Below are 16,244 nucleotides of genomic sequence, written 5' to 3'. Positions count from 1 at the left end.
CATGAGTGCAACAAGTCAGGGTTCTCCACCAGTTGAGGAAGGGCGACCACCAGCTGAGTATCATCAGCGTAGCTGATGATCTTGATGTTATAAGGGGCCACCACATCCTCCAGGGGGGCCATGTAGACATTAAATAATGTCGGGCTCAAGGACGAGCCCTGCGGCACCCCCCACTGGAGAGAGATGGATGTAGACTTGTTGCTGCCTTCCCAGACCTGGTAAGACCGGTCTTCGAGAAATGAACAAAGCCATTTCAAGGCAACCCCTGCCACCCCCACCTCTGACAGTCGTTGAGTCAACACCCGATGGTTCACGGTGTCGAACGCAGCACTCAGATCCAGGAGGATCACTGCCACTGATCCTCCCGAGTCTAAGATGCGTCTAGATTCTTCAACGACTGCCAGGAGGGCCGTGTCAGTACCTTGACCCGGGCGAAAACCGGTCTGCGAGTCTCGAAGCAGACCATTCGACTCTAAAAAATTGGACAGTCGATGGTTTGCAAGCTTCTCAGCGATTTTGCCGAGGCCTGGCAGCAGAGAAATAGGCCTGTAGTTGGCCAGCTCCGCCGTGTCAAGGTTAGATTTTTTTAACAGGGCCTCAACCACAGCTTTTTTCCAGCTAGGTGGCACCAGACCATGAGAAAAAGAGGCATTTATCAGGTCCGTAATGGGCCCTACCACAGCGGTTGCTGCTTGCTTTAAGATTTTAAAAGGAACTGGGTCCATAGGGGAGCCGCTTTTTATGGAGGTTATGGCTTTTAGCGTTTCAGCTTCTGAAACTGGGCCAAACGTGTCCAGGTAAATCAGACGCTCTTTCCCCTGGGTTGGGGGAAGCTCTTCTTGGGTCCCTTGAGGTTTAGTAGCCTGAGGTAGGGAATTGAGTATTTTCACGATTTTGATGTGGAAAAAATCGGCCAACTCCTTGCACTTCTGAAGGTCATGAGTGGCTTCTGGTTCGGGGACCTTAATGGAGGCATAATACCTTAAAGTGTGGAATGGAACAAGATCCAGAGTCCTGGGGCCATATGTAGGTAATCTCTATTTTCCGATTCTTAAATACCGAATTTTACCGATTAGGTATTTAAGAATCGGTAAGTAGTATGTAGGTAAGAAGTCGGCAAATTTGACAGAATTGGTAATATTCAGTATTTAAGAATCAGTATTTACCGATACAGTAATTCCCATTCATTCCTATGGGCCTCCAGGCCCATAGGAATGAATGGGATGCCATTCACCATTACCGATTCGGTAAATACTGAATCGGTAATAGGGGGAACATATTTAAGGGTGGCAGGGTTTCACATTGACACCCAGTTGCACCCCTGAATTGTGCATGTTTGCACATGTGGCACACATACATGCCCTAAGGGCATGTATGTCTGCCGCATGGCACTTTTAAAAAGTCGCAAAATTGCTGTTTTAAAGGTTTTCGATATTGACCACCAACTTGTAGTCGGTGATAAATAACGAATCCTTAAATCAAAAATGCACTCACTTGAGTGCTCCCTACATAGGATTTTAGGACTCGGTAATTTACCGATTCGGTATTTTAAGGTATCTGTAATTTACCGAATCCTTAAATTACCGAATTGGTAAATTACCGAATCCTAAAATCAACATAAGAAAAAGCTAAATACCGGTCGGTAACTGCAAATTTACCAATTTTCGGCTGTTACTGACCGGTATTAAGCTACCTACATATGGCCCCTGATGTTTAAGGGGTGGCCAGCCCAGCCTCTGATGGGCATGGACGGGCCTGCCCATGGCCCAGGCTTTGCCCGGGTGCAGCCCGCATGTGTCCCACACCGCAGGCCAGCGCGGCGCTTAAAAAGCACTCCAAGTGCAAGGGTAGGTGGGGATTGTGTTTCCCTAGCAGGTTTGCGGCATTCTTCTTCTCCTTGCTGCATTGGATTAGCGACCCCCCTCCCGGTGGTCCCTCAAGCGACCAAGAAGGTTGTGGCAGCAAGGCAAAACACCCCCACTGGTATGGAGGAAAGGTGAGGAAGGTGTGGAAGCGGCTACACTCGCTGCGTGCTGTCGTCGGCATTTAATAAGGACTCCAAGCACAAGGGTAGGTAGGGATTGTGGTTCCCCAGCAGGGCGCTTCCAGAGTTTGCGGTGTTCTCCTTCTCCTCACCGCGTTGATTTAGCAGCCCTACGGCTGTCCCTCAAGCGACCAAGAAGGATGTGGCAGCAAGACAAAACACCCCCACCGGTATGGAGGAAAGGTGAGGAAGGTGTGGAAACAGCTACACTCACCGCGGGCCAGCTTCGGCGTTTAGTAAGCGCTCCAAGCACAGGGGTAGGTGGGGATTGTGGTTCCCCAGTAGGGCGCTTCCGGGGTTTGCGGCGTTCTTCTTCTCCTTGCCGCATTGGTTTAGCCCCCCCGGCAGTCCCTCAAGCGACCAAGAAGGTTGTGGCAGCATGACAAAACACCCCCAACCGGTATGGAGGAAAGGTGAGGAAAGTGTGGAAGCGGCACCCATTGAATCATTTCCTGGGTGTAGTCTGCATGTTTACGCCATGACAAATCGCTACTTAAATGGCTAATGCTTGGTGTGTGAACTTCTGCAGCCACTTCCATGCATTGGCCGCGATGCGGAACTTCCGACCAGCGCAAATGGGACAATACAGCGTACTATGGGGACAATGTGTGGGTGCAGACTCATGCAACTGGCCTATTGTTTGTGATACAGTTTAGTGATTTGTGGAATGCATGTAAACACACCTTCAACTCACTTCCCGTGCCCTCTTTTCCTATCTGGAACTCGTTATGAATTTTGATGTGTTGATTGTCATTGGTGACAGCACGCCTATGTGTGAGTAATTGCCTTCATTGTGCTGACATTATGGATGACAATATGTATTTATGTAAAACATACATATTGGGATGTGTAGAAACATTACAGACCTTTTTTTTGGTCCTGTGATGTGCAGTACATTTGGTTCAATGTAGGTAGCTGTGGAGTAGGCATCTTTTGGTCAAAGTTATTGCAGCGCTAAGCAAATTTAATACACATAGTTTTTTATGCGCAAAGTCCAAGGTCATACTATCTGTCAGCATCCCTGCCATAGGATGTGTTACAGATACTATACACAATCATGGAAGAACAGACACTGGCTGCTTCTGTCAGTGTATAGTGTATGTGCCATCCAGCTCACCAATTAATTGGATAGATATTAAAGATAAGGTATGGTGTTAGGCCAATATGACTCCTGTGATTGACGGGCTGACATAATTTACCATACAAGAAAAGCCAACACCCACCATGGTATGTTGTGGTACAGACACATCTGTGTCTGGAATGATGTGTGTGGCACATGCACAATTCACCTGGCAAAAAGTGTTCACATAATCATGTTGACTATAGTTTGAGCATCACAAGTCCAGCTTGAGTAGGCCACACAAGTGTGATGAACCACAAGTGCCATTGTGTATCATAATTCACTGCATCACATTACTCTGCACCAGAGAGGGGGTCCTTGAGCTAGGAATATGGGTAGACATCCACACCGGATGGTAACATGTGCATGTACTGACATGAGACCACACAAACATGCAATGTGTCTGTGAGTACTACCTTGACAGGAGTTATATTACATGGAGTTGTCATCTAATATTCATATTATTTTTCTTTGAGTCCTGTGATTCATATTATTTTTCTTTGAGTCCTGTGAACAGCAGCACACATAGATGGAGCACTAGAACAGCATTGTTTGGAATACAGTAAGATGCATAATCACGGTCACACCCATTACTGCATGTAACAGTTGCATCCTTGCCTCATAGGGCACATGTGCCTGCATTGGGTCTAGGTAGCTAATTCAGCACCAGCACAGGTCAATAATCAACATTTCAAAGAGTTATGCTAGATACCATACAAATCTTGCTATGAGTTTGCAAACCTATTTGTGGTGTAGGGAGACTGTGTTGCACTATGTGGCCATTGACAATATATGCCCCTCTATTTCCAATCTCAGAACATCATGTAGATTATACAGTGATATACCTAAGTAAGTTCAAATGCAATGTCATTGCCATGCCCCCCTCATGCACCCTCTGTGTAGTGGGTCTAACATGCATGGTTTATGTTGTGTTACCCCTCCCCCTCTGTTGTGCTCCATGGGGCACAATTATACCATGACTGAGCATTCCTATTCCCTCAGACTCCTTGACACTTGAGTCTGTTGTATTTCACTTGTGCTGCCCTAGGGCGCTTTTGATTCCGTGACTGTTGTTCCCCAAAACCTGTGATTCCATTGTGCTTCAGTCAAAGCAAGCGCCCACAAAACCCGTGAACATATGGCTACCCTGCACCCACTGCTACTAGGTATTTGTTTTGTGTTCCTTTGTGCTGGTTTGAGCTGCATTGATACATTCATTTCCTGGATGAATAGTAGCAAATGTCAGTTTGCACATGCGCTTCCTGTAAGGTGGAAGCCAGTGTGCCAACATGTTTATCTTTCCGGAGCCTTGGAGAACCTTCCAGGCTGCATAATGCTCCACATGCCACATGTGAACTGCGATATCTGTTGATGCCTGAACTTGGTATGTCTACCAGCCTTAGACCCGAGTAGCATCCTTGGCCTACACTCCCTGCTGAACATGCTTCACCCGTCCCAACCACCTTAAGAATGAACCATATTCAGCTATCTGGTCTTCTGCATTCTAAGATGTGCCCGTGATTACCATGGGCCCAGCTCCCTCAACGCCGCCTTTGTCTCTGCCTACTGCATAGCTACTCCAGTTCCCCTGCAACTCCCTGAGTCAAGGCCTCACAAGCTTCTTCAAACTTCTGACAGGTGACAGAACTAGGCTTAGTACTTGACATCAGGGTAGTGCACACTAATCCTAAAGACTAAAGACTTGTCTCCCGTCCCTCTCTGTGATTTCCTCCAGTGCACCCTGTTAGTTCTTGCTCTGGACTCTTCTTGATACATTGGCACTTGAACTGAGAATTGCCCAAGCACACAACACTTTGTCTCCATGTGTCTCTGATGAACAGTAGTGCCAAGAGAAAGCACTTCAGAGTGCTTGATATATAAATTAACCTTGTAATGAAACCTGTGTTTGGAGGTTAACCTTGGGATTGTTAGGAACTCCAATCTGTATTTCAACATATTACTGGGAGTATCATGAACTCCAATTAGTATTTTGAGTAACCCTGGGTGGAGTCCGCGTAGTTACGATACGTGGAATTCCGCGAAGTCACAAAAGAACTCTGCGAGCTACACAGACTTCCACAAGCACATGGAGTTGCTTGTTCTGCCCGTTCGCGATGCATTTTTCCTGTTCCCGAATGCGTATTGTGTGATTTGGGCGCGCCATCTTGTTTTTTCACATTTTGAAATGGTTCTGGGCCTGTTTTTCTATCCTCCCTATATCTTTTCAAACCTTTGTTTCCATAAACTTTTTTCTGATGTTTTTTTATTTATTATCTATCCCTCTCTATTGTCAATTGTATATTTTGTTTTTTGTCCTACTTTTTGTGTGTTTTAGTGCGTTTTTCACTCTTTTTCTATTACTTGCTTTTTTTATTTCTTTTACTTTCTTTCTTACTTCCTACCTTCTCTTTTCTGCCCCCCGCCTACCCAGAACCGTGGCAAAGAGTCTTAAGAAAACCAAGGGCCTGGGGAAGAGGAATGAGAGCAGCGACCACCTTCCTTGCGGAAGGTAGCGCCCACAAGGGGTGCAGCCATGGGCCTTATTCAGTGAGGTGGCAGCAGGCGGCAGGCCTGGGTCCGGGTTTGGGCTCCGGGAGCGTCACCTGCAGTGGGAGAGGGTGCGCCGGGCAGTGTTTCACTGCTCTGGGGTCCGGCATACCTGTTGCCAATTGAAGCACCGCTGGTACAACATCCTGGACCGGGAGCAGGACCTACTGGTCCCGCTAGGTGTTGAGGTCCGGGGCTTGGTGAGTAGCTAATTATATTTCTAATGTGTTCTTCTGTTCTGTGTTATTGCGAATATTATTTTTGGGGAAATAGCTAATATGCTGCTGATGCTTACATGCAGGTTATCTTGTGTTTAAACAACTTATTATTATGTGATTGTTACTTCCAGACAGGTGCTCATGCTCGGCGCTAATAACTAATCGTACTTGTTTGCAGCTCTCTTGGGCTGGTTATGTAAAAGAGGGTTAGAGAAGTTATGTTAGGTAATGCATGTAGGAAAGACTCCAGTCCTTTCCTTTGTCCTGTCAGACTGCCCTGTCTCCTGTCACTAAGATAGTGGTAGTAGTTAGTATTATTTGGTAATTAAGCGGCCTGCGTAACAGGTCCTCTCACATGACTGCAGTCCTAGTAGAATCTTTTGTAGTTCATGTGTATAGTGAGTGAATAGAATAGCAACCAACCAATGGTGTATGCAACATGCACGCGTCAATCTATGCATTAAGAATACAAATGCAGACTTAGTAATTGGCCCGTTAAAGGTGGTTTGAGTTGGAGACAGAGGGAATGAAATCGGAACTTAGTAGAAGGAAATATAATTTTTTTGCAATTCATTCCAAAGTCTGGAAATGAAAGATTCAGGAATCGGAATTGAACTGTGGAATAATAATAATCGGATGGTACTTGATTGCGATACATACTAGTCGACAACTACTAGTCGAATAAGTTGATCTTTAGGATAGGTCAATGTTATTGCAATTGCCATTTCCTCTCTAAAAATATTTTTAGAGCAATTATATTAATGTATTTAACACAAATCATTTTTTGACTCTTTAATTATGTCTTACATGATCAGCATCCAGGGGCAAGAAGAGGACAGGGTCAGCTGGTAGTGCGGTAGTGCGGGAGCTGGAGGGGCCTTCCAGGAGCAGCAGGAAGCATCCTCAGGCACAGATGGCTCTGCTGCTGGCAGCAGTAAGTCCCCCTCCTGGTGTTTACACCTCTATTATTTCTATTTCCTAATTTAAACATTTCCCAAATCCTCTTCAATCTATCTGTTTCTAAATTCCAGTTTTTTTGCTCCATTACCTCCTACTAAGTACTAGTACTAACATTGTTTCTAGTGTCTGTTTTTTTTACATCAAATCAAACTGCATCTGACTAGCCTCTGCTCTGACTCTGTATTAGTCTGTCTGTAGCTTGCTTTCTTATGGGTTTCACTCGGATGTATGACATTACAACGCATGCTTTTACCACGCATGCCTTTACAACGCTGTTTTTACAATGCATGCCTTTACAACGCATAGTGCTTTGGGGCGCTGGATAATGAATAGTTTAATTTACTATTCCAACTCCAGTCCCCGTGGATAGTAGGGAAGGTGTTGGATAGTAAATTAAACCTATTCCCTATCCTAGAGCGCCCCCCAGCGCAATGCGTTGTAATGGTTTGCGTTGTAAAAGTTGTGTCGTAAAGGCACTGCGTGGTAAAAGTTGCGTTGTAAGGGATGTTTCCCGTTTCACTCAGCTTTCCCTCTCTCCTTATATGTGCATTGCCTAGTAGTGGTACTGTAAGAGTCAGAGAACCCATTGGTCCTAGGATAATACTAATACTAGTACTAGTAAGCACTAGTTACTACTACTAGTACTTGTAGCACTAATCTGCTGTGCAGATTGCATATCCAAGTAAGGTATTCTCCCCAGGTTTGTGAGATGAGAAGGCTTTAGTTTCTTTTACTGTCTCATCATGCTCAATCATTAATGGTGGTCACTCACATTGGACAGGACACCCCAAAGTGGTGTATTTAACTTTTTCGAATCCAGGCCTAGTACTCTTTTTAGTAGCAGCAGTTGATAGTGAACACTGAACAACTGATTACCGTGCACCATGGCTGGCAGGAAGTATGAGGAGTAGGAAGACGGCACCATTATTTTCCAACTGAGAGAGACCTCATGTCTGCCTAGTTGGCCACTCTTTCTTCTTTTCAAAAAATTAGATGCACCAATAGCTCTAGTCAAAAGGTTCAAAATAAGCTTTATTCGATATTCAAAAAGAAATATCATATAAGCATACATAGTTATAACTGTTATAAAAATAGACATAAAATTTCGGTTTAAAATCATCAATTACACAGTTAAAAAGTTTTAAAATTCAGAAGTAAGGAGGACAAGAGGCAATATTAAAAAACAGCATCAATATCACACAGACCATTCTAAAGATCTCCTAAACTTAATCAATAGTTTTAAAAACTGTTCCATTGTGGATATCACATCACTATCTTCAAGTTCTTGTAGACGCACAAAAGCAATTTTGCAGGACCTGAGACCCCAACTCTTGAGTAGGGGTTTCAGTAGGGCTTTCCTCAGTGTCATGTAATATCTAGAAAATAGAATGGTATGGATATTGGATTGTAATGACGTATCGTCACATGGGCAGGGACAAAGAATCCGAGTCCAATCGTTACATGTAGGGAATGTTACAAGTCGGAAAAAGGAAAAAATCACAGTACATGTTTGCACAATTTTTTAAAACTAATTTCCATCAGGATTCAGTCTCTACTTCTAATCACCAAAGATGTCAAAAATGGGGGAAAGGGTAATTGTTGGTAGCACACAATTCATGGTATCCCCTTTTACCAAAATTTATAGTTCCATGTCGCTTGCCTTAGGGACGGGTAGGGTCGGGGGCCGGGATAAAAATCGTGCAAGTCCCATATGCGAATGGGACCATCTCCCTCTTTAGGTTGGGAGGATCGCAAATAGGGGACAATATTCGTAGTTTTGAATTTAATTAAAATAAGGTCACCCGGGATGACTTTGGCCGACGTACCAAGCCACCCCACCCTCCTGACCCTCAAAATGCCGCCATCTAAAGCAGGTGGCAATGGTCTGTGTTGTTTTAGCCAGGAGATGGTTTTATTTAACAAGTCCTGATGGGATTCAAATTTGCCCTGAATCGGTGCAGGGACCCCAGAAAGAACAGTCACGTAGGGGGCAGCTTCTGGAGGTAAATTGATCCAATTCCTGCGTTCGTGTGCAAACCTGGGTAGTCTATGGGGTGCAGGTACGGAGTTAGAAATAATGATGTTCTGGCCTCTTGGATTGGGTGGAGAGATGAGAGGTTCAGGGATTTGAGCTTTCATAGGTGTCGTGGGTTTGAAGATTTCTTTGTTGCAGGGGAGAATAGAGTGAATGGGTACGGCAGTTGTTTCAGTGGCGATAGGATTTCTAGATAATTTATTTTCAATACTAGTGAGCCTGTCTCCCAGCTCATTGATTTTAGTAATCAAAGGTGATAGTGTGGTTGTTAACAAATGTTCAATCTGTGCCAGTAGGGTCAATTGAGGTGGTGAGACTGGGTCAGGTGTTTTATTCATCGCCTCAGTTGGGAAAATTATTAGTGGTAAATCGGAGGGTTGTGGTGGGGGACTAGTGCACATTTTGTCTGTATTCACAATGTCAATGTCATTTACCTCATCGGCATCTCTGTCCACTATAAGGGGAGTAGATGCATTCAGGGCGTAGTTCGTGCCACACAGGGCGTTCAACTCCTCCCAGATGGACATGATGTGAGAACAGTGCAATGTCAGAATCGGTATGAAAAAATACAGTACCTCCAACTTTGTAATAGCCAAATGGGGTGGCCCGTCCCGGCCTCTTCGTGCCTCAGAGGGTCACAGAGGGCCCGCCCTTTGCCCTGGCTTAGCCCGGCGCCGTCCCGCGCGCGTCCCGCGTTGCGGGAGGTGTTCCGCGGTCTTGAGGCGCCTCCAGGCGCAGCGGGAGCGTCACGAGTGCGCCAGGACCCGGGGCTGCTGGGAAATGTAGGCGTTCACTGCCCGCCTTGGCCAGGAGAGTCCCAGGTGAGTCCCCGTGGCTCCGCTTGGTCCGTTGCCTTTGCCGTTCCCCTCACGGCTGGATTAGTGGAGGGATTGCCCGGCCGTTCCCCTCACGGCTCCCCGCCACTGCAGGTGAGTTCAAAAGAATGCCCCCAGGCCCGCTCGGCGCTCCGCGGTCTTGAGGCGCCTCCAGGCGCAGCGGGAGCGTCACGAGCGCGCCAGGACCCGGGGCTGCTGGGAAATGTAGGCGTTCAATGCCACTCAGGAGGGAATTGAGGATACAGCAGCTGTAGGGGGTGAGCCAGCAGCAGTGGTGGGCGGTGGTAAGTCATATTCCTTACATATTGAGAATGATGAATATACTCCCTGCAAAGGTGTATACTCAGTACTAGTACACTGTCCTTCTACTAAGACTAAGTTGTTGTGAGCACTGAACAGTTGAAGATGACAACCTTTACTTAACATTAGTATTAGCGGCGGGGGTTGAGTAACTAACGGCCTATTCCATTTTATCTTAAACTCAGCAGAGACAGTTTGATGATGAAGAAAAAGAATCAGATGAATCAGACGACATGTATGACTAGCAGAGAAGGATGCATGGGTGAAGGAAGGGGACCGGGATGCATATAGCTGGCAGATGAAGATTAGATGATAGGATGCATGGTTAGTTGAAAGAGAAGAAAGGATGCCTGTCTGGGTGGGTGAAACTGTATGGGTAAAAGGACTCCTCCAGGGGGTTTGAGGGGTCAAACTCTAAGGCAAGCAAGGACGCATGGGTGGTGGTTGATTATATCTATGACAAATGTATGTTGTCAGTGAAAGCCGGTTTATGATAGCCATGTTTGGATGGATGGATGCCTGGATGGTATCATAGTAGATAAAAACAGAGTCAGACTGGATGAAGAGAATGTAAATGAAAATTAAACCGTGCCAGAGTACCAAAGCCAAGGGTAAAGATTAAGAATAAAATAATAATAGTGCTAGAAGAGCAATGCATTAATAAATGCAAAAAGCCCTGGGAAGAACAAGGACTGTTTTTTTGCAAGGTTTTTGATTTAAAGGTTTGAGGTTGTACTTGTATTTCAGAATGGAATACTCCCTTGACTCACAGTATTTTGCAAGCACAACATCTATAGTGTGCATGACTATCATTTATACCCTACCCACCCATCATTAATCGCCTCCCTCTCCAACTCCGAGGCCAACTTCCGTTCCAGTCCCTACCCATGTCATTTTTAGTGCATCAGCCATGGGTGGCCTATCGGCTGCATGGTAACTAGCACTTACAAATCACTCAGTATGTCATCATCATCATCATCATCATCATGTGAATGACATGATGTAGTGCCATCGTATATCATCATTCATAAGCATGTTATCATTAACCATCATCATGTGCCTTATTGCAGTAGTCAGTGTGAAAGTGAAATTGTCTGAGTATTTGCCATCGATTTAACAGAGTATGGCCGTAACGAAAAAATATATAATTGTGTAATTCAGCTGCCCCATATGCAGACAATAGTAAAGTAACATGAGTCTACAACACAAGTATGTCTGTCTAGGGCACAAGCTGACTGAGCTGGGGCATGCCTACAAGATTAATTGTGCTAAACAAGAGAGAGAAGAAGAATACTTCTACTCTACTCCATAGTGCTTGAAAGTCTAATCATCACATCCGAATCTTAGGGGCAGAGGAAGTGAGGAGGATAATAGTACCACAACTGCTAGGGGAAACAGCTACTACAATGCGGTCATTTCCACAAATGCACTAACCACGCATGCCTTACAACGCATGCTTGGTTACCACTATAACGAAATACGTAGTAAAGGAATGTGAGTTAAAGGTCGAATAAAAAAGGGGGCTTGGGGGCTGGGGGGGGTCTTCCCCCCTAAAAAAAAAACGAGCGGGTTTAAAAAAAAAAGAAAACTTACATAAAAATGCTCTTCTGTGCCTCTTGTCGTTCATGGAAAGAGCCTCCCTAACGACGTGATTACGTACATGCGTCTACGTACTGCATCTAAAATAGAGAAAGGACCACTTAAAACAGAGTTAGAAGAAGGAGAATTCCGTCCATAGAAAATGTAAGTATATTTTTTCATTATAATAATTTATTAGGTTAGGCCTAATTAAAAATATATATATAGAGATTTGAACTAAATAATCAGCGATGCAGTCGGTTTACCGTGAACATGCCAATATCAAGCATAGTTAAACAATGAAAATCATTGTAAAGGTATGCGTGGTAAAGGCATTTTCATGATAAACCATATGCGTGGTAATGGCATTCCGTTGTAACGCATGCATGGAAAAGGCATGCGTTGCAACGGTATGCGTTGTAACATCATACAACCAACTGCTAGTGGCACTGTGCCACTATAATTTTTATGTGTGTAATTTTGTGTTACTGTTTTGCTAAGAGTATTGGTTACAATTGTCTTTTTTTTCTTTCTTGATATAGCTACTCCTTCCCAACCTACCAGGTAGAAGTTAGCAGCCAGGAAATGGCAAAGGAAGCTGGAGGCAATCCGGGATGAATATCGCCAGCTGGTTGTCCTGGCGGAGGAGGCGGAGGAGACGGCAGCTACAGCTTCCTCCAATGCCCGGGTACTAGCCACACCCCTCACGTGCCTCCGGTGGTACGGCGCCGTGTTCTGGCAGCCACCTGCCACCCGCCGCCCATCAACATCTACTGCTGCCTCCCATGCCTGTTGTTCTTGCAGGAACTTTCGGCGCTGCATGCTCCTTAGGATGGCGTGCGTCGAGGCCAAGCTGGAGGAGGTCCTGGAGTGACCTCGCCTCCACCTGCACCCCCGCCGCGAGACATCACCTCAGTCTTCGACCCTTGCCCCTTTTAAAAAAAAAGAATTGGGTGGATGGCATGTTGGGAGTTGGGGAAACGAAACTTGGGGTTTAATTTTTTTTCTTCAACTTCAATGTGAACAGACATTTATTTAATTTACTGGACATTGGTTGGGGTTAAGGAGAGGGGTGGGTCAGGCGTTGTGGGTTTTTCTTCTAGTTTATATTTGTTAGGGTAATACATTATTTATAGTTTTCCAATACATATGAGGCAAATCTTTTCTGGAGGGTTACTCTTTTACATCACATTGTTTGTTTCCTCCTTTTGCTGTAGGGTTGCAGCCAGTTTTTAAAATTTGACAATAGTGTAACACATGACAGATAGATGCAGTACCCTCACTTGTCCTACTACTGTCAGTCTCTCTTCCTAGTCTATGCATTCTGCAACTAAAACCCCTTTGTAGTATGTACACGTCTTCTCTTACCTGTGATTAATGTTTAGGTGAAGGGATGGCTGCATGGGGATGGTTTGGTTTCCTAAGGGCCATTGTGAGTGGTGGTTGCAGTAGTAGACAGTTGCATTTGCATAAAAAGAAAATGAGATAGTCAGTCACCTGAGGGAGACTAGGGAACAAGTACTTAGTAGAAGTACTTTAAGTAATAAGTACACAAGAGTAAGACTGCCAAACAAGAAGAAAAGGATGAGGAATGACATTGATAAGCAATGCTAAAGTAAAACAAAACAGAGATAGCCTAGTACAAGTTAGAACAAACTGAAGTTGACACGACTTATGAAGTGGACAAGCGTAACCTTTAGTGCTGGAAGGATGATAAATCGTTGCCCGCAATTAAGAATTAATAATGGGTTAATAATTATGTTTGTCTGGGAAAAAAAGAGAATAGCGAATACTACTGAGCATGCGGTGGGCAATGGGCAATCTAATCTGTTGCCAGTGTGGCCGATATATATCCGATAGATATATATTCTTAGAGCAGAAGAAGATCCTCGCCCTGCCTTGAGCTAGTGTTACTTTCACCACATCCACCCCAGCAAGTGTGTGATCGATTATTGGTGTAAATTTAATTTAGTCACACCTCAATATAAAACACAGAGCCCGGGAGAAGAGTGTTGGGGATGATGAATGGTTGGGAAGGGGTATTAGGGGGAAAGGTTTGACAAAGACAAACACTACACATGAACAAAACACAATCTTGAGGAGGCGACCATCATAAATATGTTAAGGGAGAAAAAGGAAATGCATGCATGATGATGACTTGATGGTTATCATCATCATCATATTAAACTTTATTCGGTTTTACAGCGAGTAAACCATAAAAGTCACAATAAAAAATACACAATCCATTAAATACATACATTAAAAGGTATAAAATTCATATTTCGAGACATAAGGAAACAACAACAAGTGCAATAGTTAAATATCAAGGTCTTGCATAATAGACACATAATAACATACTTAAAACCTTTGGTGCCACTACCCCCACAGTTGGCTAATATTCTAGGCAGGCCCTAGTTCTCATCAATGATTTTAAGTACCCTACAATGAAAATAATACACTCCAGTTTCAGCATCTGTAAATACAAAAGGGCTGGGCGCCCCTGATTGAAATTGAGCCTCCTTAGGAGGGGGATTAAAAAGTGTCTCCGGGGCACATCATAGTGTTTACAGAAGAACATAAAGTGAAGCAGATCCTGTGGAGACAGAGTGTCGCAGCCACAGGGTGCTAACACCTGACCTCTTCTGGACCCTTAGGCACCGCAATTAAAAGATTAAGAAAATCCAATCGGAACCTAGTCAACAAAAAGCGCTCGTAAGTAGTCAGGGTCCCCAGAAGATAAGATTCTGTTAAGAGGCTCAGTTATTAAGGCCATATATTTGTGAACACTGGGTTTACACAGTTCCTGATCGTCCTTTTCCATCTTTCTTCTAGAGATGAATGCGTCTTTAACGGATTAAACAACTTTTTTTGTAATAGTTAAAGGTTTTAAAAAGAGGTCAGGGCGACCCAGCTCTGAAAAGCGACCTTTAATATACCGTTGCCAAGGAATTCGTGACATATGGTCCAAGGACATAAAGTCCGTAATCATTTGCTGGGTTACTTTTAATTCTATGTTAAGCCAGCACTTGAGCCAGAAAACTAAGGGGCGTAAAGCGAGGATATCACATAGAAAGGGGATCCCCAGTTCTTCGTGGGCTATCAAATTGGAAAGGCCAGTAGGCATTCCCAGCAGGCGTTTTAAGAAGTTTTTTTTTTTAGTCAAAGAATGCTTTATTCGATTTTAGCAAAGGTATAAAATCATAAAAGCAGCAATTAGAAATATTCCAATTCATACATAATCACCATTAAAATCAGCAATTTATACAAACATTAAAAACTGTACATCTGCAATATTAATAAACGTTCCATACATGGATAGCACTTATCTCTGTCCAATTTATGGCAAACAAACTATTACATTTCGTCTCTTCAAGATGCTCTTTAACAAACCGGTCATGATCATAATGCAGTATTCGCTATCCAGTTGTTGCAAAGAAATGTAGGCTGGACGGTATTGCCGTCATGCTCCCAGCTTCAAGAACCACTTAATCCACCTTACGCGATCGTTAACATAGTAATGACAAAATAGAACCACGTGAATGGTAGATTGCTGGGAGATATTATCGCAAGGGCAAAGCGCCAAATCCCTTGACCAGTCGTTTTTCTTTGGGGAAAGTTACCAGGCGATGAAATAAATCAAATCTAAACCTGGTCAGTATATATCTTTCAAAACCCTTTAAGCAGTTACGCAGATAGGGTTGAATCGTGTAACAAACCAGGATCATCTGATGTTGCATGACAGATTTTTTGTTGATTTCACCTGTTATTCTAAGCGTTCCGAAGTGACTCATGCATAATAGTTTCAATGCTTTTCTGGATATATCACAGATCGACTCCAGATTATCGTAATATTCAGGTCTGTCCAGGTCGTTTAGCAACTTCCTAACGTAGTTTAACCATGGAATATTTCTTGCCTGGTCCAAGGTCATAAAGTCCTTAATAATTTCTCTATTTAGCCCCAATCTGGGTGTGGACCAAACTCTGTGCCATAATAGGATTGGTTGCAGTTTAATAAGATCCGTAATGAACTCGATACAGAATTCAGCATGGCAGTTAAAACAGGTGTACTCTGTGGAACCGCTAAAATGTATCTTAAAAAATAATTTTTCACGATTTTAATTGACGCAACATTGCAAATACCCCATATGCCCAACCCATACATTGCTATGCTCCTGCATTTTGCTATATATATTTTTAAAAGGATCTCCGGTGGTCTTTTACCTAGTTTTTGTGAGAAGTTCATTAATGCCGCGGTCGATCTTTTGAAGAGGAGGGTTCTACTCCTAACTGCTGGACTCCAAGAGCCCGCTCCCTCAAGGACTACGCCTAGATAGGAAAAGGTTCTAGTATACTCAATTTTAACATCAGCCACTACTAGATTTTTATCCTTTTGCACAACAAGCCTCAAGGACTCGTGTCACTAAGTGGGGCCCAAAGATCAATAGTCATCTTAAATAAATCTATTGGGATCCCATCGGGACCTGGGGCCTTATTTCCCTTACTTTGGTTAATCGCCAATAGTACTTCTTCAAGGGTGAACTCAATCACAATAGGTGACTGAGCCAACTCGCAAACCTCCACCTCCCTATGCTTAATCTCACTTTCT

This window comes from Lissotriton helveticus, chromosome 8 (genome assembly GCF_964261635.1).
Source record: "Lissotriton helveticus chromosome 8, aLisHel1.1, whole genome shotgun sequence".
In the NCBI taxonomy this organism is placed as follows: Eukaryota; Metazoa; Chordata; class Amphibia; order Caudata; family Salamandridae; genus Lissotriton; species Lissotriton helveticus.
This window is presented reverse-complemented; position numbering follows the sequence as displayed.